The following is a 26,733-nucleotide window of genomic DNA, read 5'->3' as shown; positions in this document are numbered from 1 at the left end:
ACATCCAACAACATCCATAAATGTATGTACAGTCAGGTGAAAAAGAAAGTTTTCCCACGACTCTGTGCGGCATTTCAATCAGGCCTGGACTTTGCCAGAGCCTTTGCAACACATTGATTATTTTCTTTTTCAGTCACTCTGTTGTAGATTTGCTGTTGTGCTTGGGATCATTGTCCAGTTGCACCACCCAATTTGGGCCAAGCTGTAGCTAGTGCACAGATGGTCCCATATTTCACTCTAGAATACTTTGGTATACCGAGGAGTTCATGCCTACAAGGTGCCCAGGTCCTGTGGCTGCAAAACAAGCCCAAATCATCACCCCTCCACCACCGCGTATGGTAGTTAGTATGAGGTTCAGCTCAGTTCAGTTTATTTTTGTTTCGTTCACACAAAAACAAATGATCTATCATAGATGCACAACAATAGGTACATGAGACCAAAACCGGAAGAAGCAAAAGCTTTTATGCCTAACTCAAAATTTGCATTATTTTGTTACATTTTATATAAAGTTTTATGCAGTGTCTCTGAGCACTGAATGGTTTGACCTTGGGGTGAATTTACTGGTATGCCAACTCCTTGGAAGATTTTATCATTATGTTAACACGTACTTGAATGGACCAGACCAGTAAACTGCCAGAAGTTCTGTTTTTATCGAGGTGCTCACACTCACTGATGATCAATTAATGAAGGACATTTGCTTAGCAGCACCTGGCAGCTACTTACCCCTTTAATTCATGTGGAAGTAGTGAGGGTCTGCTTAGTTTTGTAGAGTCCTATGAAAACGTTCTTTTTCACATGACTATACACTAAGACTGTAGCTTAAATTCTGTCGGTTCTTAGTGGATAGCAAATAGGTTGTGAGCGTGTGAAAAACCCACTTTTTAAGTTTGATTTTCAACACACCACTTTTATTTTTAAACATCGTTTCCTGCTAATTACTGACTATCAGTGATGCTAGCTCTACTACATGGCAAACACAAGTATGACACTAAATAATAATAATCAGCTTGGTTTCATTATGTCAAATACAGCAACAGCAAATCAGGTCTTTGTGCAGCCACAAGGGCAGTAAACAATCTTCCAGGGCTTTCTGTTCAGTCCTCCACCCATCATATAGCAATGCAGATAAATTAAGAAAAGCTAATAAACTGATAAATCACCATTGGACATTAGGTAGTGGTTGCAAGATTGCATTTTGTGAAATGCAATTTTTCTCTCTTCATCTCTCTACATGGACCGTTTTTGATGGCATGCAAACAAAGTCTGCTCAAATGTGATTGGTCGATAGAACTGGGTCTACTAGCAGACCACAATATAAACAAGAAAGCTCCCATAACAAAAAATCTTGCCCCTGTATGTTCCACATATTTATATAAAGATATTTGTTCGTGGAAATTAGAAAAACTCACATGTACCAACCAAATTTAAAAGCCAATGCCAAGAAATTGGTGGAGAATTTTCAAAGACATCTACACAAACTTCATAATGTTCTTCACCATACTGCGAAGTGAGAGAATGATCAACTTTCGTTACCAGCCTCCAATTCCATGGCCGAAGATATCCTGATGAGTTGAAAACCAAGTCCAGAAATTACATTCAAAGAAGGATTTGAGAAACCTCTAATGGAATATAATGATATAGCAGTGGATTATCTCCAATGATGCTGCAAGAACAAAGCATTTTCAAAGCTTTAACAGGACCTAGGCCTCAGAGAGAAAAGAAGATTTTCTCTCTGAGGCAGGACCCATTTTCAAAACAAGATCTGACATGTATCCAAGCATTTTCCAACATATGCAACAACAGAATATCACAGTGAGAAACCAAAAGCAAAGATGGTCCTTCTGTCTAAAATGCAGGATCGACTTAACATCTTCTCGCCAGAAAAAAAAAGCATGAACTCGCACTGGAGACACTGTGGAATTGGCATCACCTTGCCGAGCTATGAGTTCAGCTGGGCGAGTTGTCATTTGACAACATGCTGAAAAAGAAAGTCACTTACTTTTGGAATAAGGAAGTAATTTAATGAGAAGATCATATAGACCTACAGATATGGCTCTTTCCAGTATCTAGCCAACATGCTGTATCGTCTGTTTCCATGCACAGCAATTTTCTTTTTGCAACAGAAAACACTTTATATCATGTTTATTATAAATCATCTTAGAAAATAAGATACTCTAGACTTCGACTGAATGATTTTGAACCTTGGGTTGTATTCCTGTTAACCTGTCGAAATATTTTGGTCATATTTCATCAAGCAGAGTGCATTTTCATAATTTCATTTGCAGTCCCTCTTGCATATGTATAATAGATAAGCTCCTATCCTTCACCTGCATAGACTGTATACAAAGTCTGGGTTTATGTTGCAGGTTTGGAACCCTAGTGATTCACACATGAAAAGATAAAACTGCCTCCTTTGGAAAAATATCACAATTTTTTCCTATTTAAAATAAAGTTGTGTGCTCATATGTTAGAAAAATTCTCATTTTCAAAGAACATTTTATTTATTCTTCCACTTTCCTATCACGTCTATGTGTGTTTATGCATCTATTACATATATTTACTTCAGTAGTGCTGTGTAGCTGGAAGGACAAGTGGTTCCAAAAGTATATTTCCAAATTCAATATCTTCCATCTTCAAATCTTTCCTTAAACTAAAGCCTTGGTCAACAATAAAACACAAGGCTTTCTCAGGTAATGTACTCTAAGTTTTTCTTACGTCCACCACAAATTCTTCAACTTAATTTCTGAGAAATCATGTTTTGTCCCTGAACATAGCTGAAGGCTTTCAGAGGCACGAGGCTGAGCAGCACAGAAATAAATAGACTTCACTGTCAGCGAATTACTGACTTTATGAATAAAATATGGTGTCATGGTCACTGGATTTGACAAAAAACAGAATCCAGAATTTACTGAAAATAAAGTTGTGTGCTTAGATGACCATTTAGTGCTGGTTAGCTGGCTTGGCTTGTGCACTGTAACTTTGGCAACTGAAATACAGATTTAAAATACAATGTAATTACTAGAGAGTATGTTTTAATATAACCCAATGTTACTATAGGCTCAAGGGACCCCCGCCCCCCAATAGCTTCTTCTGTTGTGCCAAAGAACATTGAAGAGTCTCTTCATTACTTAGATAAACAGTATATATTTACACATGGGTAGCTTTGACACTATCTGAATAAGACTCATACAAAGAGGTTTTATTGATCGATGGTTTCTGTGTGTGTTTCCTTGTTGGTAGCCTCTTAGCTGGTACTGGTGAATGCCGGTCCTAGGAAGTGAAATATAGATTAGTATGGCAATTTTGGTTAGGCCAACAGAAAATTTATTTTTAACCTGGGTAATGTGTAGGAAAACTAATTCATACATGCACTTGATTAATTGATGATCAGCAAGTATGACCCAGTCTTTAAAGGCTTTGGCAGTTTGCTGGTCTGGAGCATTCTGGTGTGTACCAAAATTTTCCCAGGAGTGGACATCCCAGGAAATTCACCTTCAGGTCAGCTACATCATAGACTCTCCAGACCTCTGGTGGCATGTTAAAAAAAGACAGAACAAATATGGGTTGTTTGGAAGATTTACCCGAAAACCTCTTCTTTCTAAAACGAACATGTTAGCATGCCCCAGGTTAAGCTGCAGCTGTACAAACCACAACATTTGTGGAGCAATGTCCTTTGGAGAGACGAGACCTAAGTGGAGATTTTTGGCCATAATGCACAGTGCCACATTTGGTGAAAACCAAACACAGCATGTCAGTGCAAACGCCTCATACTAACCGTCTAGCATGGTGGTGGGGTAATGATTTTGGCTTGTCTTGCAGCCACAGGACCTGGGCACCATGTAGTCGCTGAACTCCTTGGTATACCAAAGTATTCTAGAGTCAAATGTGAGGCCATCTGTCTGTCAGCTAAAGCTTGGCTAAAATCGGGTCATGCAACGGGACAACGATCCCAAGCACAGCAGCAAATCTTCAACAGAATGGCTGAAAAAGAACACGATCAAGGCGTTATCAAAGTCCAGACCTCAACCTGATTAAAATGCTGTGGCAGGACCTTAAGGGAGCTGTGCATAAATGAATGCCCACAAACTGAAGCAATGGTTTAAAGAAGAGTGGGCCAAAATTCCTCCATAATGGTGTGACAGACTGGGAAAGTCATACAGAAAATGATTCTACAATCTACTGAATAATGGGGTGAGCTTAGTTTTTCACAGGACTGCATATATTCCTGTGAAAACGTTTATTTTTACATAATTGTACATGTTAAACTAACAGACAGCTTAAATCAGTACTAACTGAATCAAAGTTTGTAGGCTATACAGTCCTGTAATGTACACAGTAAGTTCAGTATCAGTAGGGTTTCTTTTTACCTTACAAAAAAATCACTGAGAAGAGAGTCCAAGAGTACATTTGCGAGGACTCGGGAGTATTCCCAGCGATAACATCAACTGTACACATGCTATTTGTGTGCTCCTGGTGTAGAAACTGGTACTGGATGTTAGATTAAAGGGTGAGGTGACAGTGTCACGGGGTTATCAAAACTGACACCATGATTCATTGAATTAGCCACTGATATCCCCCCGAGGGTGAAACTGTACATTCTGCCACCGCAGAGCTGCCACCGACCCTGCTTATTAGACCTCGATTATACTCATCCACCATCACCACCGTGACACACTGCACCTATACATAGCCTAACCGTGTGTTTACACGGTGAGCAACATGACTGTCTTGTTGCTGTTGCCCATCACATTTCCTGCAAAGCTACAGTATGTGCAGGGACATCCATAAATAGTAGCTTTTCATTACTGTGAAAAGCACGGGCCCATTTGACTGCTGTTACTAATGCTGTAGTCAGATGAATACATTATGACTTAAAATTAAAGTGACATCCAGTCTTTTTCACTGTCATTTGGTGATATTCGTATTGCAGCTGGTGGGGTGAAAAACCACGAGCCCTGAAACTTGAGCTTTACAATTCTTTCAGACTCGACTATATAAATATCTTACCATCAAGATAAAGAGAGAGTTATTTTTACTTCTTCGAATGGAACTTTTCAAGTTGAAAGATTTTCTTTTCACTTGATGGTGACAATCTTTTATGTTTAATTGAAGGACTCTATATTCCCCTGTGGGTCCTGAACTTTGCACAGCTCTTGGCTTTGAAAACATTGATCCCTAGGAGTGTTTGATGCAGGAGCTTTTTTTTTCTTCACGATAAACAGAGGAGTGAGAAGGCCACGGCATATATCACTCTATTGCAAAGACCTAATCAGCACTCAAGAAAGGGAAACGATAACCTCTATTAATGCCATTCAAAAAGTGATACCTCTTCAGTGCTGTTGGGATGGGGGTCATGGTGAAAACAAATGCTTCAAGCGCCCCTCAGCTGCACATCTACTGTCACTCTATCATTGTTCCTACATTAGATATACAATGTCTCATTTATCTCACTGTGCACTCCTCATTAACCATGCTAGAGTCTGAGACGGTCTCTGGAGGCTTAATAGCTGCAATTAGCAAAAGAGCTGCTCTGTAGCTTGAGTATCATGGCGCATAACACCCAGGCCCTCCTACATACACGCGCACACACACACACACACACCCACACATACCGAGGCTGGAAACCTGTCACTGGGAATTGTAGCCCTGGTGTGTTGAGTGAGAGTAAGATGGAGCGAGAGACATACCCAACAGGCTAAGGCAGATTTTCTTGTGCATTTGCTAATAATGTTGGGCTGAGGGTGCCAGGCTTGATTTCATTGGCTGTCAGGATGAGGAAACACTGGGCCTGGATTAGCACTGGGGTAGAGGGTAGCAAAGAAGGAAAAAAAAAAAACTAATGATGAATTAAAGGCTGTTTTTAATAAGGGCTTTTTGAAAATTCACTTAAAGTGGCCCCATTAAACCGCTTTATCCGTTTATATATAATCTCAGCCCTGATGGATAAACAATTGACTTTGTGAAGGCTGCTGGCACAGATTTTCCACAATTTTAGTTTCATTAGTTAATCCTTATTTCATTAAGTGCTTCTAATATACAATAAAGGGAATTGACAGGTCTGGGTGAACAATGTAATCCAATTATTGAAGCCATGACCTGACTTTTAAGTTATCAGCATAGTTGCAATGTTTTGGATCATTGATTTCTGATGCATTATTAGAGTTTTTAATTGTGAATTTGTGTATTTATTTACAGATTGATCAACTGAAGAATTTGCTACTAAGTATATCGCATATATTTCACTTAGAACTGTGTGGTGAAAAGTAAAATGGTGTTAACACAATAAACCTAATCAACTGGTGTTTAGTTATAGTGAATATTTACTTGTACAGCTCCATCAACAATGACACAATTTCTGTAATTTTGTCTCTTTTTCTTGGGGCTATTTTTCATTTCATTTCATTTTTCGTGCCAGATATTTTCATTTGGTGAAGGGTCTGGACTGCAGGTCTGGATGGGAGAATATGTTGCTCTAAAACCCTGGATATACCTTTCAGTACTGATGGTGCCTTTCCAGATGTGCAAGCTTCCAATGCCAATACAAAAAGCCACAGAACAGTTTACCTCAGTCTATTTTTAATGAGCTTTGGCTCAGATAAGATGGCAGTATTTCTGGATCAAATTCACATATGGCTTCATCCTCACATAACAGTGCTTTAACCTGCATCTGTGGATGTCACGGTGAACTGCGCTCACAGAAAGTGAGTGCTCCTGAAAAGCATGGAAGGTTGTCTTTAAGTTTTTAATTGAAAAGTTGAGCTTTGAAAAAATTTCATATGAATTCAGAACGTCAGCGTTGGATGACTGTGGAGGAAAGTTCATAACAGTCAGTAATCCTTGGTCTTCTTTAGGTCTGAAGAAGTTCTTGTAAACCTTTGAGGTGGGTGAGAACTCATTATTCTTGCCCCACAAACAGACAAACCAAAGGGTGAAGCACATCTCTGAGCAATACAGTGCTGGATCTCCTTGATCTGTGTGGGGCCAATTCACTGTAGGTGTCCAACTCAGAGTCAGAAAATCTGAATATTTCCACCACCGTGATTCACTGTGGGTTTGCTGTGATATCATTTTCTCTGGTCTCAGTCCCCTTGCATACACCATTCTGTTGCTGCCATGAATTTCAAAACAGCATCAGTTGATCAGTCTTTTTTCAATAAGTCCTGTCACACGTGGCTTTGTTTCCGCTCCTGAGAAATTGGTTTAGAAATAGTGACTCATGCTTTGAGACGGTCTCAGATCTTTTGATTTGAATCTTTGATTGGAATCTTGGCAGGGGGGTATACAGTAAAGCCTGTACACATGATGAAGTTGCCTTTCTAACTCTCAGAGAACAAACCCATCTTCTGATGGTGTGCTCACTTATGGTCTCCCTGATTGCGTTTTGGATAGTAGTGATCCAGTTTCAAGTATTTTAAAAGTGCACTGCCTCCTGAGAAGACTTTCACTTAGCCATGATTTGACAGAGAGAAAGCTCTTCTTGGCTTAGAAGAAAATACCATCTTTCCCAATGTCACAATTCTACTTAGTGAGCATTGTTCTGCTGGAAACTTGAGGCACAGTCAGGAGAACAATGGCAGTTGATTTATTTGAACAAGCCTTTGATGAGTAGAGCAGAACCATTTTAGCATCAAAATTTGAACTTGGTAACAAAAAAGTTAACATTGTCAGTGCCATACATCAAATTCAATTTGATAGCTAAGAATATTTCTTCTTCATCTTACATGTAATTTTTCAGCGCCTTGCTTAGCATGGTCCTTGTACCTACATAGATTCTCTCTTGGTGCTCTAGCTTCCTTCCACAGTCCAAAGATGTGCATCTAGATTAATAGGTGATTCTTGGTTGGCAGGTGTAGATACGAGTGTGAGAGGTTGTCTGTCTCACAGTTGGCCCTTTGTGTACTGTGTGCCCTTGCACAGTGGCAGCTGAGATAGGCTCCAGCCCCACGACGCCCCTAAGTTGGATAAACGCTGGAAGGATGGGTGGAAACTTACTGTACTTTCAAATGTTTCAACCTTTCTGATTATTCTCAGCTTTACATAACAGATTTTTGATGTGGTCTCAGATAACCACATATGATAACATGAACAATTCCCATAATCACTTTTGCATGCAGTATAATATGTAAATGGCCTTTACAAATTAGTGAGAATTACACGAGATTAAAATTAATCTCCTGTCTAAGAACCGTATGGGCTTAGAGGCAGACACAAGTTTGCTTAGCATAATGACTGGAAGCGAGGTAACCTGGCTCTGTTCAGGTGCTGCTAGAGGTGTCTTTCTCTTTTTGTTGTTGGTTGTTTATTAAAACCAAGTGGCTGACTCCGGGGCTGAAAGATGAAGTCGGTGTCTAAGTGCCAAAAACTGCAGATCCTGGAGTGGCTCAAAACGTGAGACAGTCTTCACAGACTCCCATGATAAACCGACTAATTTAATAAGATTAAAAAACATGTTTATGTCCAAGTTAAAAAAAAAAAAAAAAGGTACTTCATCCATTCCTAACTTCCTAACTTTGCTACAACTCCTGTGTTTGGTTTTGCTGAGGCTTAAATTTAGGGGTGTGGTCACTGTGATTGACAGCATTCTACTAATTCCTGAATTAGACCTCTCAGCCGAGTTTGTGATGTTGGTGCATCTTGGAGCATTTTTAATGCTATCATCTGACAAATAATACTTCTCTATATACTGTGAGGTACAAACTCATACCTGTCAAGTTTTGTATTTAAAAATACGGGAAATTTTCCGCTGCTGAAAATAGAGGTCACTATATGACGTCATCACCTAATTTGCATAACTGTTCATTTGGATGTACTGTAGTTGCAATCGAGGCTGCAGGAGAGGAAAAACATCTTTGGAGAGACAAAAAGTGAAAAAAAAAACACCATAAATATGTTTAGAACTACAAATAAACTTTATGAAATAACTTAATAACTTTAATGCTTTGCCTAGACCCACATTACATAGATCAATTTTGTCCCGTATTGTTTAATGTTAGAATATCAAATTTAACAAAAACACTGTGGGGTGAGACTGCTACCTACGTTCAACTCTCCTCCTTTATCTGGGCCTCTGTTGCCAACTTGTGTAAGAAAACTCGCTGTCACCTGTCTCAAAGGTTGATAAAGGCCAAAGCGAGGACCGGGGATGGGAACGGAGGGAGCGGGTGGGCAGGCTCGGTGTTTAAGTGAGGTTCGGGGGTCGCAGGGCGGAGTCAAAGTGAGGTCTGGGCGATGCCAAAGTGTACGAAGGGACACAGTAAGAAGGCTTTATGTACACAAAACATGGTGACAGCGGAGGATTTCGCTGTCGCTTTACGGGGAAAAAAACGCTAAGTTGGCAACACTGAGCCCAACTGAGGTCCAGTTGTTTTTATGGGGTTGTTCCTGCTGATGGCACTAACCTAGTGATAACCTAGTGACAACTCAGTTTGGAGCGGCACAGGAATGCTTTAAAAAAAATTGAAAATTGAAAACTGAAAATACGGGATGACGGCGGGACAGAGGGGTAAAATACGGGAATTTCCCGGCCAAAACGGGAGACTTAATAGGTATGCAAACTATCCAAGAAGCTTGTGCTCCAGTTTTGGTAAGTGTTTTTTTTTTTTTTTTTTATCCTTTTATTTAGCACTAATTAGCAGGTACACAGTTAGCATTTAATTTGCAGTGATACCACTTACAGTTGATCGTGGAACATCTAGGAGGGAAAAACAGACTTATTACAACAGTGGCACCCCATTACAGTACAGTGTGAGAATTCAGTGAGCGCTTTAGAGCGATCCATTCTTTCACAGTGTTTGTAAAGGCAGACTGCACGGCTAGTTGCTTGATTTTATACACCCGTGGCAATGGGACTAAAAACACCTGAATTAAAAGATTAAGGGGTGTGACCCAATACTTTTGTCCATATGGTGTATGCTAGCATTATGTCTCACAAAAAATAAATAAATAAAAAATAACATAGTGGAGGCCAAAACATCAGCGTTGAGTCTTCATAATGTGGAGTCCACAAACCACAAATATGGTGATGTCACAGTGGGTGGTGCAAGTGATGCTACATTCGTCTTTTTTATACAGTCTGTGGTTAAAAGCTGAACACAAGCTGACTACTAAACATCTAAGGTCACCTGCTTTTAGGGCATTCTCCAAAAGCAGCAGTGATAACTTATGGGGTTTCTTTGCTGCAAGTCTTACACACAAACTGCATGATGGAAGTCGTCATTTGTCTCAGTCTAAGCTGCAGCTCTTTGTATGAGGACAGCAGTCAAGGTCTGGCATAAAGGAGAAAGATAGAGGAAGAACAGAGAGAGAAAAGGATGATAAGAAAAGACTGAAGAAAGTGAAAAAGATGAGTGACTGGTGCACAATTTCTCTCAACCTGAAACCTTTGCAATTCTGTATACAGTTCCTGAAAACTGGAGGAAGGAATATAGAGGAACTGTTAGCAAAAGGAGAAATAAAAATAAAAGTGACATAGGCAGTGACAGGAAGGGGATTTAATTGCTTCGACAACCTTACCAGTCAAATTTAAAACAGGAGCTGCAAGAAGAGGAAAAAACTAAAAGGCAGATGGGGACAGAACAAGGCCCAATAATCTTCCATAGAAGCTCCTATTATCTGCTGTGCTGTCTTGGAGCCAAGAGTCCAATCCCTGGGGTACAGCTCGTGCCTCTCTTTAGACACACGTGCACACACAGGTAAATCCACAACTACACACCAGGAGAAAACCCACTAGTAGACAGAGAAATAACCAGAGAAGCACATATGCAGCCATACAGAAAGACAGGCAGGCAGGCAGGTAGAGGTGGGCAGGTGGACAGACAGACAGGAGGGCTGGCTGGCTACGCTCAGGCACCCAATGTCCCCAAGCAGCTAGAGATATTGCTGCTCCACTGAACAGCATAATGACAGTCTCTTCTACTTCACATGGGTTGGCCGATGTGAAAATCTACTCATAGTCGTTCTTTGCTTCAGTTCCATCAGGTGAATAGACTGCTGCTGCCCTCCGAAAAGAGCAAATATTGCAGCAAATGACTGTGTGGCTAAATAGAGGAGATTTTTGCCTAAGTAAACTGATCTGAGAGCAGGTTAGTTTGGACAGTATCTACATAGAGGTAACTGAATGGAAAATTTTTGCTCCTGTGTTTGAGCAGTACTGCTGGCTGGGCAGACAATAAAGAATGGGGGGGATTGTGCAGTGCAGATATATCTTCAAATGAGCTCAAGAAGCACACTTCTGTCCACAGGGAGCTTAGAAAGGAGAGACCTGTCTACTAGTGAGGTCCCCACCGCTATACACACACACACACACACACACACGCACAGAAAAAATACAACTTATCCTTGATTGAGACTAATGGACACTCTGTCAAACTAGATCAGAGGTTTGAATCATAGCTCGAGATTCCTCCTGCATTCCATCTTACGAGTGCACACACCCACTCACATTTATGTCAGTCAGTTCCTCGTTTCGTTATCCAAATGATTCACAAGGAAATTATATCATGTGGCGCAATGATGCAGACTCCAGAGTGCGATAGCACGTTTTATTTGGGCTGATAGGGTGGCAATTAGCTGTGTAATTGATGGGCAGCCCATCATACAAGGCTAATTAAACAGGCATTCACAGTACAGAAACTGGATTTTGAGTTCATACAGCTACCCAACTGGTTATCAGTGGTGCAAGATAGAGGTTCACATAGTTTTTTTTTTTGTTTTTTTTTCCAGGTCCTCTTGCAGTGTTTTTACTCTTGATTTCTTACTTGAATGCAAACTAGTCACTGCAGCCCTGTTTGATTTGCCCATGCCTCTGTTTGTTCATGGTAATTTCTGTGTTTACTTGGATGTATATTTGCTTACAGTATGTTTCTCCGAAGGAAAGCCTGAACTTGAGAAATGACTGAAGAAGTGTGAAATGAATCAATTAGGCTACAACCACAGATGAGTAAATGTTACTCTTTCTTTGCCTTGTTTGAATAAAAAGAAGTTCTATGCATACTGCCCGAAGGCCTTTATTTTTCATTTTCAAGATTGCATAGAGGCTATTGTGGTTTTGAAATTACAGGAGTTGCAGGATATTGTGCGTGTGCGTGTGTGTGTGTTGTTTTTTTTTTTTTTGTGCAGAACAGACTCAAACTTTTAATGCACTATTCATTAATGTGCTTCTTCAGCAGATAGTGCGGTGAAGATAACCTCAGTCACTCACAGCTATGCCTCCTGCTTTTGGGAGGGAACCGAAAAAGACAAGAAAGCAATTATATCTCTACCACCATCCTCATTTTCAGGTACTCTCTTTCTCTCTCTCTCTCTCTCTCTTTGTTCTCCTAGGCTGATGACAAATGGAGGAAGAGGAGCAGAGCTGAAGGTGATGGTGTGTGTTTGCTTGTGTGGGATGGTAGACGGCAGTGGGGATCATGCTTCATTTCAGCTCATGTTGTGGTTGGGGAGCAGTGCTGACCAAAAGCACCGGCGTTTTTTGGGGCTTTTAGCTTCCTCTCTTCCCTCTTAAACTCAGACTTAATGGTTACGTTTTAGAGTGATGTGGCGGTCGTCTCTGCTCGGTGGTCAGTCTCTGCTTTCTAAGTAAGATCTTTTTCTGGTTATGCTGTGTACCTTTTTTACCCTACATCCCTGTAGCTGTGTCTGTTTATCCCCAGAAATAAACCAATTAAAGAGTCTGCACACATATAGTTTGGATACATTTGGCATTTGTAAAATAGAATTTAAACAATGAAAAAAAAATGAATGCTTGCATATATACAGTGAATAAGGATTATTTACACATACATATTCAGGTCACTTCATTGTCGCCAATTCACAAGACAGTCTTTCTCTGGCATAGTCCACATATTTTGAGTGGTGCACCTGCCAAAAAAGACTCAACACATTGTCAATCTTATGATTACACAAGGGACACAGCCCTAAACTTATTATGACTCTTTTTCTTGTTTGTTTTCAAAGGGTGCAAAGCACTTAAGTGAAGCCATCAGCACAGATAATTCCAAAAACTGAAACAGCTTGCATGAGCATCTAATATAATACAGCAGGGTTTGCTCTTTTTGCTTTTTTTTTTTTTAAATTACTTTCAAAATTTGAAAAAAAGGTGTAAGGAATGGGTGACTACATGTGCTAAACTACATCTAAGAACTTGATGGGCGTAGCTTCCTGGTGTGAAAAGTGAACTCATTGCAGAAGCGCCTTAAACTCTTATCTTTACCTTTATGGTAACGTAATTTGCATTTTTTTTTTTTTGATTGTGTGTTCAATTAAGGCCCCTAAAAAGGGTTAAAGCTGGATTTTTTTTTTCTATCAGCCCGCACAGGATGACTCCTGTGTCTGCAAAAACTTCTCACTTGATCTGTGACCTCAGTAACATTTATCTTGTAAATGTGAAGTCTCTAGCTTAGCTTCTGTCTCACTTAGCTGAACCTTATCTGCACTACACAGTGGGGAAAATAATTATTTGATCTCCTGCTGAATTTGTAAGTTTCCTTACTTGCAAAGAAATGAACAGTCTCTGATTTTTATGGTACTTTCATTTTAATAAAGAAAGACAGAATATCAACCAAAATCCAGAAAAAAAATTACATAGAAGTTATAAATTGATTTTCATGTTACTGAGTGAAATAAGTATTTGATCCCCAACAACCCAGCCAGAATTCTGGCTCCCACAGATCGACTGTGTACCCACATGTTTTTTTTCTCCTGAGTAAATCCAGTTCACAGCAAATGTCTATTGTATGTAGTCTTGAGAAATAGTTTTCATTACTTCTTAATTAAAACCTGCAACACATAATTTGATTAGGTCATCCACTGCTGGCTCTTGCATGATGGAGGTAATCCAACCTTGCAAAATGGCTTAAAATTCTCAAAAAAGTTGAGATTAATCTCAAAGATTAATGTTGGAATTCTGCGTTTTCATCTGAATTGACCCTTCTTTACCATGCATTTGTACTTTTTAATATAAAATGTAATTTTATAAAACATCAGCTTCAACAGATTTCACAACAAAGCCACGAGTTTGAAATGAAATCATAGAATTAGCATTAGTTACTCTCCACCGCTACAGCTGAAAACATGTGCTAGCGACAGTTTTCATCTCATGCAACAAATTCCACTGTTGCTGAGAAGCTTGCTGTTTCTTCAATAGTATTAAATGAAAAAAGAAAACACTGAAAATGCCCATGATTGGAGCGTTTGTGTACCTTGCTTCAGAAGCTCTTAAAACCAGAGTCAACAATGTGCTGCTGCTCTTGAATAATTTTTCTGGCAGCTTTGGAAACATGAAAGATGCTTGTTGAGCCGCTTTTGTACCCGACTGAATGTGAAGCTCGTCGACAGCAGAAAAGAATCGGCTTACTCCGTGCTTAAGATGCAGTGCGTTTATTTACACAGATGTTGTACGCTAATGCAGCATTCACCCGACAGCAGCTCTGCATTGTTAGGCACATAAAGAAGATGCAAGATATCATATAGTGGGACACGTAACAGGAGCTGATGGCTTTTCATATCCGGTGTGACGGTGCAGTAATACTCTGCTGCTTTTTGCTCAGAGAGAGGGAGAGAGAGAGAGAGAGAGAGAGATCGCTGGAAGAGTCTCTTTCATCATGAAAAGATTTAGGGAAGCTGAGACAATGACTAAATTAAAATTATCTTTTTTTTTCTCTCTCCCACACGCTGTCTCTGTCTCTTCCACTCACTCCTTCTTTCTCATTTCTATCTTTCCCCCCAATCATCTTTCAATCTATGTCTCTGTGTGTTTTCTGATTGATACACCCATTTCACAAAGATTTCATGCTTGAGGAATCCCAAATGGGTCTGGTCTCATGACAAACAGATCAATTTTTATAGACTCAAAAGTTGCTGGTCTTGAAAATTGTTTGACTATCTTCAAGACGCCGCAGAATTTTGTAGCCAAGCTCTCGCTCGCTCGCTCTCTCTCTCTGAGTCACGGGCTTCATACACTGTTGTTGTGCCGTTGTCATAAACCATTTATGAAGTTGCTAATATCCACCTCTGGCCCAGAACCTTTCATGCTCAAATGAATTCGCAAAGGTGGACTACAAAATGTGTCGGGGGGGGGAGGGCGTCATTTTGAGGAGTCTGAAACACTGTTAAAAATGCTGACACAAAGACCTGCATGATATGCTTTATGGTCTGGAAGTTTGTAATGCAAACAGCAGGCGGCAGAGCCTGTGAGTATGGTAGCTGCTGGGGAGGGGGGTCCTTCGAAGAGATCCACCTGCTTCTTTGAGATACCATTGGCAGCCTGGAGTCACACTTGAACCTGGTAACATATGCACATACATCCACACACTCAGACACATACTGACTGCAAACACACAAAACACACACACACATTAATTTGCATGCGTGTGCGTGTGTGAGCGCCTACAAACAATGTAATTAAAATGCCCCGTGTCTCCACCTGCAGTGATATTCTTCTGTGCAGATTCTCACAGTGAGCAGAGCAGTCGCGTCTCTAAAAGCGCTTTGATCACAGCAGGGTTTGCAGTGGCAGGGTGAGCGGCACATTTACATCTCAGAGTACACAGCAAGGTGAGCCTGCTTCACTGCTCCTTTCTGTGTGTGTGTGTGTGTGTGTGTGTGTGTGTCCATGCTGGCTTCTTGCTCTCTTTATTATGTCTCCTCTCTTGTATGATTTGTATGCACATGTCAGTACTAACAATTACATTTTATCAGGAGGCTTCTCACAGTGTGATTTCAAGCATATATGGATTGGAGAGTAGAATGGACTCACAGAGTTGAATGCTGTTGTTTTAAACTTTACATTTTTCTCCATATTGTTGGGTTGTATTTTTTACCTGCAAACTAGTGTGTGTGTAGTTGACCCTATTTTCTTCTACAATGGTGCACACTTGGTTGTTTCCAATCAAAAGAAGGACTCACCCAGTACAAAGAATCCCTGGATTAGCCTCAAACACAACACCCAGTGGGAACAGAGCAGAGATGTGGACTTTCCATAGATTTAGACAATTTCATGTTTATCTGCAGTCACAAGTGCTTCAACAACAACAACTACATAATACTTTAAAAAAAAAAACAGGCAACAATAAATACACTGCTCAAAAATTCAAGGAACACCTGATGATCACAGCTTAGCACAAAATCAGTTAAAATTACAGTAAATGATATCATTCTTTTAGAAAGCATAAATTTCCACTGTGCAGTTAAACTGGCATTCACCCAAGAACACCAGAACCAACGGTTACTGACGCCCCAAAAACAGTCAAACTGTAAAAACAAATACCTTTCCTTTTTTTTTTTACCAGACTATAAATAAAATATAGCCTGACATTTAGGAAAAAGTGTAACACCTGAAGCATTTGTAGTTCCCAACTATCCTGATTTGTATCTTTATACCTCATCCCCACAGGCCTAGTGGCAACTTAGATTTTGCATCAGTTCCCGACAGTTCACCGAAGGTTTTTGTGCCACCTGCAAATTCTCGTGAACAATGGTGAAAACTTCCACAGCAACTTACAGTGCTGCTTACCAGCAAGAAGCAGCCACAGGGGCATTTCTAGCACGACTAATTTCTGATGTGTTTTTTTGGTGTGTTTTGTTCGGGCCCGCGCAGAAGCGTGTTTGCAATTTTCAAAGCGGTAATTCTCCATCAGTCTCACTAACAAGACTTTTCGACACGACAAACAACAGAGGCCTTGAGTGTGTGTGTGTGTGTGTGTGTGTGTGCTTGTGTACCATGGATGACAACATTTACCAGTCTACTAAATCCTGAGCAGGCAGCCACATAAGCAGCCAGAATGGTGGATTGTGCTCCTGAGAGCAATGACTCGTAACACTGATGGGGGGGGGGTAGTAGGTGGAAGGACAAGTTGAGGTTGATTTACTACTCAGTGGAGCTGCTCTGCCTGCTGAGACGCTAACATTCATTTACAATGTATGTTTTGGACTTGCTTGCAATCAGATACTCTTTTTTTTGCTTTCATATAGAGCACAATTTGGAGACCGTAGTAAAATTTTATTGAAACTTGCAAAATAAAGGAGCAGCAGAAAGTCACAATGCTGGTTTATAGAGCAGAAGAAACAGGTGCAGAGCCCCGTGGTGGATAACTGCAGCCAACCAGCTCTAATCACACCAGGTAATCATTCTCTACTTGGTTTGTCCAGTCCCAGTAGGGGCCAAAAACAGGTGAGTCTGATTAATCAGGACGCAGCTACACATCTCAGACAAACAGCAAGCAGACACAATTCATACATCACTGCGTGATTGTTCTCAGGTGGACGGCATGGCGCTTATTCGCCTTTAATCATCTCTGCACCTTTCAGCGTGCAAAGATTTGTTGTGGTTGCGGGAAGAGATTTTGTTTGATACGCTGCTTTTATTTCACCACTGTAGCCACTTGAGAACATTTTAAATATTTTCTCATCATCCAGGCAAAAATCTTATCAATTGCTTCACGAGCCACCGACATCCAATACCACCCTTCAAGGCCAGTGGCACCGGAGAAGTCGCACAAATCTAACTTTTAAACACATTTCTTCCAGAAATGAGCAATGACATGCATACATTATCAGGATAAGGCTCTTTTCATTCTGAGCATGCCTCCAAAGGCAAGGCCCTATTTTACATATCAATAGTGCAAAAAATTTTGTAGCGCAATTCTCAGTATGTTCACCCAATGGAGCCAAAACATTGGCCAACAAACAAATATGTAGCAACAGGGACGCAAGGTTATAGTCAGATACTTGAGAAAAGTACTGCAGTTGTCAGCGAGAGTACTGCAGGTACTGCAGGTGTCAGACATATTAATTAATGGACTTTCCACATGTCTCCTATTGAGGGGGTGTGGTTTCTCTTCTGAATGTCACATGCCAATGATGGAAAAAACTGAAGAAAATCCAGATATTAAAAAGACTGCTTTTAATAGTAACATCCCATGGGCTACTTTTGTGATGCTCTCTCTCCTCATACAGACTACCTTAGCACATATGTTCTCCCTAATAAACTTCTATGGGAAAACAAGGTACAATTTATTTTCTTAAAGGTCCCATGCAGACTTCTTGACCTTTACTTGTGCTATGGATAAATCTCTTTACAGTGTGCACCCTGCTTTGCTGCATATGAAGATACACACACCCACCGTACACATACTACCTGCTGCTATTCTCATGCTGTTGCACTGACCAACTGCTGGTGGTGGTAATGTGCAAAGAAAACTAACAAAAGAAAGTTAAGAAGACTGCAAGTTAGCAAATATGCAATGTGAAATTGGAACAGACGCCTGCTGAGAACCAGGCTACATCTATGTTCCAAGCATAAAATTGTTGACATAGCACAGGATAAAGGTGTACCTCTTTGTACCTTTTACTTCATGGAGGTTGAGGAGCAGCCTGATATGACAAGTAACAGGCCCTGAACTCCTGTTATCGCTGTCAATATGCAAAGCATATTGCACTGTAATGTATGTCAACATGTAGAAAACCAGAAAGTCAAGATAACTTGGGGCTGTGCCACAGGTAACAGCAGATTTCATAGGTTGCATCATGTGTTTCAACTGGGCCTCTCTTTTTTTTTTTTTTTTTTTTTTTTTGCCTGTCATGTCTGGCAGATCTTGCAAACAGAACTGTGATCTGAATGCATTGTTGTGCCAAACATATTTGCTATTTCAAGATGAGCTCTATAGGTTCTCTATAGGCTCCTCTTGTTACTGTGTAATCCTTTATTTTATTTGAATTATTTTTAACATGCTATTTATCAAATTGTGCCAGAAATGACAGGCTTAAGAAATAGAAAAGAGAAAAGAAAGAAAAGAGAAAGGGAAAGAGGAAGAAGAAGAAAGGGAAAAAAAAGGAGAGAAAATAGAAAAAAGAAACAGGAAAGAGTGCAAGTAAGTAAACCAAATAGTTAGCCACTTGTTAAACTTAAGATATTGACAATATCTGCAAAATTAAAGATTGTGTGGGGGAAAAAAAAAATAAATAAAATAAAATAAATAAATAAAAATAAAAGAAGAATAGTTATACAAACCAACCATTTTGTGTTATTATGTGGGTGTATGTGTTTGTGTCATGAAATGTACTTACCAATGAAGGCATAAAGCCGCAGCCCCGCCCATCAGAACCCAGAGGCAGGCAAAGAGAATCCCAGGAAGCCCAGGCCACCAGCAGCCCATCAAGACCTACGAAGACCCACGGCCACTCATTCCAAAGACAACCGTACACCCCTCCCAGCAGACGGAGGACGGAGGTCTCAGATGGAGTCCCAGCAGCCAAGGAGCAAGGGCACCAGAGCATTCGAGGCAACGAGAAGCCAGCCCCCCCCCCCAGCGGCCAGCCCCCCGCACGGCCGGCAGCAGGGCCCCAGGGCCCCCGGCACCCGAGGGCCGCCCGAGCCCCCACAGGGCCCCCCCCCACGCCGAAGAAGCCAACGCAGCCCCCAGGGGAGCAGGTCACCACCCACATCAGAACATCCGGCCCCACCCAGGAACCAGGAGGTACCCACACCCCAGGGGGGCAGGGGGGGAGAGGCAACCAGCAAGGAGCGGTCAGGAGGCAAGCCACCGGCCCAGACCCAGGTCCAGCCAAACATACAACCACACGCACACCGGCAAGCACACCCATGTACACATTTATGCACAAACACACTCTCCCACACACATATAAACATAGATACACCATATTCACTCGCCCACCCATACTCACGAAGACTGTGACAAATACAAAGACACACATTCATCCATAGCTACCCACTCTCTGAAGATGGGAGCGGAAACCACCCCAGGGCCAACAGTGACCCCAAGATGCCGCCAGCCCGGTCCCCAAGGAACCACCCGACCCCGGGCGAGGCATAAGAAATCGGGGTGTGAGATGGCCCACCCCCCCTCCCCCCGCCCAACTTATAAGTGTATGTGTTTATGTTGTGAATGAATGAGGTGTATAGGGTGCAGTTAAAATTGAGGGGGCAGTTGTGCCACAAGCACCAACTGCTGGACGTCAGTGCTCGCCCACACTGCCCCCCCAAAAACCCTCCATGTCTAAAATGCAAATAAAATTTGGGGACAGACAGACTGGGCCTCTCTAGAAAGATCGCTGCTACTGACGGCGGTGGTGAAATCTCTACTTTGCTGTGTGTACTGCAGAAAGATCACTGTGACAAAAAGTGTATGGTTGAATTAGGCTTTGATGAAAATGGCTTGTTTTTTTACATGTAATATTTTAGGTTCAAAAAGACTTTTGTGAAATTTGCAGAAAAGCTAGAAACAGACAACACAGTCAAAATAATGTAAAAGTAGGATTTAAATAGCAGTTAAGAGCAATATTGATGCACATGCAGTCCTGCAGAATTTTAAGCTGTCCATAAAGGGATGCGATCATTGTGCGGGTATGATTGCTCTCCATTTCCCAAAGATTTTCTGTCCAGGTTGGTGGATAAGGCGACTTCCATTATCTCCTGAAACTCAAGAGCTCCGCCATAAACGACAATTTCACCAATCAATACGGTAATTCCATACAGGAATATACAAAGAGTTACAAATGAGGTTACAGAGGAAGGGGCTGTGCTGGGAACAATGTCACATTTTATTCCCAAGACACAGAGGATAAAAGCAGACATCAGTGGATCTGTCTGGCAGCAGCGAGTATCAGTAGGAAAAGGGACAATTGGACATTTTTATCTGCTGGCTTTGATGTTGGTGAAGAAACTGATGGAGGTTCAAGGACGACTGCAGCACCAAGGGAGGAGAGGTACTGAGGAGGGGTGGAGCAGATTGGGGGGGGGTAAAATATGGATGTGTGTGTGTGAGAAAAAAGGAAGGAGTGGATGGGGTAAAAAGAAACACATAACAAAGAAAGTGAGAGAGGAAGACGCAGCTGCCTCAACACCTACTGGTCTTTAAACATTTACCTGTGCCTGCCTATGCTGAGGGGAGCAATGGCTGTTTGATTCCATTACACTTCTATTACAGCTGTAGTTAATGGCTGCGTCACAGTCTATTAACTGCATTCATCTTTGCCTCTGATATATAACAGGACATCAGCATTGAACAAAGACAGATGACTGTGGCTCCCTGCTACACCATTACCCTACATCCATGCACATGATGAGGTGGAGGACATGTGTGTGCACGTGCCCACACACGCACACACACACACACACACACACACACACACACACATGAAATTCACTACAAACCTAGAGGAAATGCACACACACAGAACACACATCGTAATATACTGTACACTGTTAGGAGCGCTGTAACACACACATTCATCTTTCTGTCCTCTCCACACTAATGTAGCAGTGACAGCCGCGCAGTCTAGTGTGATAACAGGAAATGGAGCGAGGTACTTTTAATCTAAAAGAACTGACACAGATACGTCTGTATCTGTGAAATCAGAAGACACCGATGTAAGCATATATTCAGTTTAGCAGATATGGCATAAACAAGAGGGGGGAAAAAAACAGAAGGTATGCATGAGTGACTGTGTTAGTGTATGTGGATTTGAGGCTTTATTCACGGCTCAGTTCCAAACTGCTGTTTCTATCTGACTGATCTGAATTACAGAAAGGAACGCGTCTATTCCAGGGTGTAACCTACTCTATATTACACCGTATTGAAACACTACAATGCTGATAAAAGGGTGTGCAGTAACAGAAAAAAACCACCACAAATTTAAGCTTTTACTGAAGTGAACCACTGATGTTTTCCCTTCACTTTACTCGGTTTACTCTGTGAAGAAAAGCACGAGCAGAACCCAGCCTAAAAGAGAGTCCAGCTATAACACTGTATATGGTAAAGCAAAAATCACAGTCTGATCTCTGATATCTGAAATTATGCCCTCTTGAGCGTATATTACATTATATTTTTTGCGCTTTGTTTTCCATGCATGTCTGCTGTAGTCTGCTGAAAAATGTAAGGTGTCACATTTTATAGATGAGGGACTATAAACTGTGTCATTAATCTCAATTTTCACTGCACTACAGTGCACAGTAAAGATAAATTCACAGAGTAAATATTTAAGGGCATCATTAATGAGTGAGAAAGTGACTTTGGATGCAGCCTTACGCTTAGGCTCCATATGCCAAAAACTGCAGTTCTTCAAATGCCAACTTGAGACTACCCTCATGTTAAAATTCCCAACTTTAGGGCGCCTGGGTGGCTTAGTGGTGAAGCCGGCGACCACATGCATATGCCGTGTTGTGGTGCAGGCGGTGCGGGTTCGCATGCCGGCCTGTCGCCAATTTGCCTGCGTGTCTTCCCCCTGTATCTTTCCCCCATTTCCTGTCTCTCTCCACTGCTAACAAAAGCCGCTGTGGCCAAAAACGCAAAAGAAAAAAAAATTCCCAACTTTACGTTTGTGCTGGTGCATTTTGCACTATTTTAAATGTCTGACAAACGATATGGTTTGCATGTGGTTCATTGTGACAACAGACTGCCAAAAGTCTGTGTTCCAGTTTTGATGAGTGAATTTATTGTATTTTACAGATCAGTTGAGCAGTAATTAGCAGATATCACCATCAATGCACTCATTACACAGCTTGCTAACCAAGTTAGCTTGCATTAAATGATGACTTAGAATACTAGTCTCAAATATATGCACGTGTAACTCCAAAAACAAGATGGGAACAGCCATGGTGCTAAATTCAACAAATCAAAGGGGACAAACACTATAGCCATCTTTTATATACAGTCTATAACTGTGTGTACATTTAAATTTAAACTTTAATGCCACCTATCTTTTTGTATTGGTAAAAAAAAAAAAAAGAAAAAAAATCCAATCTGGAGCAAAATTGAGGCATTAATTCTTGGTGGAGTTTCAGCAGTAGCAGTGTGCACACAGTACACATCTTCATTGGGATGAGACAAAGGTAGATCAGGAGCTCCCTGCACATTTAGTTAATTTCATAAAGGGATTATACATGGTCTCAGCAGTGCCTTTACTGAGCCACTCTGAGATGAGACTCTCATTGCTCCTCTCCTCCCTGCTAGCTCTCGCTCTCCAGCATTAACCTATTTAGGGCAGCTTTCAGACCTCTCCATCACCCCTATACTCTTTCACTATTTATGAGGCCTAATCAATACAGAGTGGAGCACCTACATGAAAAATGGTCCTGGAGAAACCGCAGAGGAGAGCACATCAAAGAGAGGCCTCCCTTGTTTCCAAGAGATACCACTCTCCAAATTAATATAACCTAATACACAATGTGAAGAGCCCAGACCCCACAATAAGAGAACAGCACCCAGAGGCTAATACCCTGATAAAGCAGTTTTATTTTACCCTTCTTCTTTTCTGCCTTCATCTACACCCCCTCATAAAGCTTTATCAAAAGCTAATTAAGCCAAAAACAATGAAATAACTCATAGGATGGCAGCCTCTACAGAGCTCATTGTATGAGCCTCTTGGCAATAGTACCCCACAAAAATTATATTGTCACTTACCTATTAATGAAGACAAGTTTGCATGCACTCTTTGGTCTATTTTAATTTATATTAATTCTCTGCCAGCCCTCATTATGAGCATTATTAAGCTGCACCCGGAAGCAAAACAAGGCTTTTGACCTGAGCAGGAGTTGGAATAAATCTCTCTTAATCATTTAGCAGCTCCGAGCAGGCAAAATACCTTAACAAACAACCTGACAGAAGGAGGTATGTGAAGAGAATTTAAAGGGACTGAAACTGGGTTTTTAATTTATTTAAAAGTAGGTCCAAATGGCAGAATGAAGCAGAATCTAGAAAACGACTATACTAGGGATGATAAGTGAACTGTGCTAATTTACTGAGAATCGCTGCACAAATTTGGACAGGAGTGAGCCAAATTGTACAGCTACTCAGTACTCAGAGTTCTCCAAAGCTATTTTTAAAATTATACTAAACATTACACTAATGCAGAAGTTATGAGGAGCGCTGAAACCGTGAAGCACGTTTTCCGAGACTGACAAAGCTTTTGTGTCAGTCTTTTCTCTTCATTATCAGAAATGGTCCCATTTCTACGCAAGATGTAAGATTATTGACTGTTTAAGCCCATTCATGCATGTGTGAAGCCAAGGCAGAGAACTTGGTTATGTATCTCATAAGCAAGCTGAAGTGGTCTATAGGGCGCAGAACATCACCACAAATCGTTGAAAAAAAACGTGGAAATTTGTGAGTGTACGCGCCACCATGAAAATGAATAAGGCGGCATCTTGTGACCCCGTATGAATGCATTTATGATGATGCTGTAAAGTGTGATTTACAGTTCTACAGTATAGCCCATTTCACTCACTAGTGTAAATAGGATATGCAGACTAACATTAATTTTGTCACTTTTCTAGTTAACTCCGCTCTGCAGCAGTTACAGCTGGCGGTACAGCTGGCACAGCTGGGTGCAAATATAACAACTGTGCAAATATTACAAATGTTACAACTTTCTGTACCACAAAGTGTGGTTGCAATCTTTATTCATTTTATGGATGCTAAATTCTCTGCTGTCTCAGCGTGGAGACGAGCTTTGAGATGAGTAACCTGTCAGCCAAAAAGTAAACGATGCACTTCCATCAGAGAGGAGACAACATCTGAACACACACACACCCCCCACCCACCCACCCACAGCAGCCTGAGATCTCCTGCTTCTATTTCCTTCTAATCTTATTTCATTAAGGAATCTGAATGTATTTTATGAAAGCCTGATCATTAATGTTGTCGACAGTAAGGTCAGGGATAATGTCCACACCAGAAACCTTGCGTCACAACACAGATTCTAAAAGAATTAATGGGCAGCGATTGGCTAATGAGGCTGAAACTGCATCATTCCAGCCAATTTAACCAAACTGCCCTGCCTCTGTTTTTGCATTGTGATCACCCAAACTGCAAAACACACCTCAAAGTGTTTCATGATTACTCCCCACAACTTGAGGTTTTCACTGTAACATCTACTGAGCACTAACTGAAATTGCACTAGCAGATTCTGTGGCCCTAACCTCACCGCCGGTCTATCCTCCAGCTTTCACAGCAGTCAGATTAGTTATCCTACCTCCATCCTTACCAGGAAGAGAAACCTGTTGTTAAATGAGCCATTCATTTTCAGTGGGCCCTTCGGCTCATCCGCTGTTTCCGGTCAGTGAAGAGCGCCTGTTCTGCTGTGCTCTCTGAGTTTGTTGGAATATAACAGTGCGGACCGAATGCTGTTGGTCAAACTGATCAAACTGCCTGTCTGTCTCTCTGACGGCACGGTCTGCCTAACTGTTGAATTGGCTGACCACCTGTCTGAGCCCCTGATTGTGTCTAGTCTGACTGCATCAATATCGAATTTCCTAAACGTTCATCTCTCTGTGCAAAAATTGAATTTCTGCCTGAAGGCAGATCTCTGTGACCTGTCTGACAGCTTGACTGCTTGACTCCCAAAATGCCTGAATATTTGACTAGTTGCTTGCTTGCGAACACCTGTCTCTCCTCTCTCGCCTGCCACTCTCAATAGCTGTTTGCCTGCGTGAGCCAGAAAGTCAATCACAACACAATCACATCAAGTGACAGGAAAATTGGGATGCAAGGAACAGCCATTATTGATGGTTTTATTTTTGCAAGTGATTAACACATTCCGCAATCACCCATCAAATGTCATAAATAAAACCCCAAACCCATCTGACAGAGCATATGCTATATAGCTCAGTTCAAATCACTTCCAAACTTTTTGTCCTTCAAACCAAAGTCATTCACTGTTTACATTAACTTTTACTGCAGATACCACTGGACATTCAAGGTTAAAAGCTCAGCGCCACTATGATAATCAGCACGAGGCTAGCTGGCCACAGCACGGGCTGAAATGGACCTCTTGCTGGGCAAAAAAAACATATAGTACATTATTATTTTTTTATTAGGTCAAAAATGCTTTGCAAAGCATTTGCAATGAGAGACAATAGCAGCATGAATTTCTTACTGGGATAATGCGCAGTGGAGCTTCTTCCTCTGCATGTTGTCTCTATAAATATTCAGAGCCACAGTCCAGAGGTCATGTTTGGTGCTAGGAAAGCAGTGGTTGTTCAAACAGGGTTTTGCTGGCCTGTTGCAAAAGGTTGACAGAGGTCATGTTGACTGAATGGCCCTGTGGCCTGCCTCATTTCTTCTGTACATAATATTTAAAAGTTTTCCTGTTTTACTGCCTCTCATGCTTTACTTGTGTAAACCCTCCATCTCTTCATTTCTATTCAACTCTTACTGGCTACACTTTTCTTTTAGCTTTCCCCAATTTTACTCCCTCTCAGTGCTTCTTCCCACATTTCATTTTTTGCTTTATGAGAGAATACTTGCACAAACCAGAAGCACGATCTTCTCAGCTGCTCTCACGTTGCGCTGGAGGGTCTTGTGGCAAGGTGCTGTGCAGGCGCCGCACCACACTGTGATGCAGCTGGTCAGGATGGTCTCAATCGTGCCCTTGAAGAATGTGCACATGATGGGGGCTGGGGCTCTGGCTCTTCGCAGCTTGTGGAGAAAGTAGAGGTGCTGGTGAGCCTTCTTGGCCACAGAAGTGGTGTTGAGGGTCCAGGAGAGGTTCTCTGTGACATGCACACCCAGGAACTTGGTGGTGCTCACCCTCTCCACAGCAGTACCGTTGCTGGTAAGAGGGGAATGCTGGGGGTGCGCTCTTGTGAAGTACACAACAATCTCTTTTGTGTTCTCCATGTTTAGAGAAAGATTTTTGTGGCTGCACCACAAGGCCAGGTGGCTCACTTTGCTCCTGTAGTTTGTCTCGTCATTGTTGTTGATGAGACCCACCACAGTC

The 26,733-nt window shown here is 41.4% G+C and overlaps 1 long non-coding RNA gene across 1 annotated transcript; it reads right to left on the bottom strand.

Annotated features, from left to right (window-relative positions):
• Positions 1-2,972: 2,972 nt before the first annotated feature.
• Positions 2,973-25,939, bottom strand: LOC115798880 (uncharacterized). Its single transcript, XR_004021510.1, has 3 exons — positions 25,891-25,939; positions 3,367-3,527; positions 2,973-3,270 (listed from the first exon to the last, which is right to left on the bottom strand). It is a non-coding gene; the product is annotated as an uncharacterized LOC115798880 (long non-coding RNA).
• Positions 25,940-26,733: the final 794 nt, after the last annotated feature.

This window comes from Archocentrus centrarchus, chromosome 19 (assembly GCF_007364275.1).
Source record: "Archocentrus centrarchus isolate MPI-CPG fArcCen1 chromosome 19, fArcCen1, whole genome shotgun sequence".
NCBI classification, from domain to species: Eukaryota; Metazoa; Chordata; class Actinopteri; order Cichliformes; family Cichlidae; genus Archocentrus; species Archocentrus centrarchus.
Note: the sequence above shows the minus strand (reverse complement) of the source record. Positions and strands in the feature narration are given on the sequence as shown.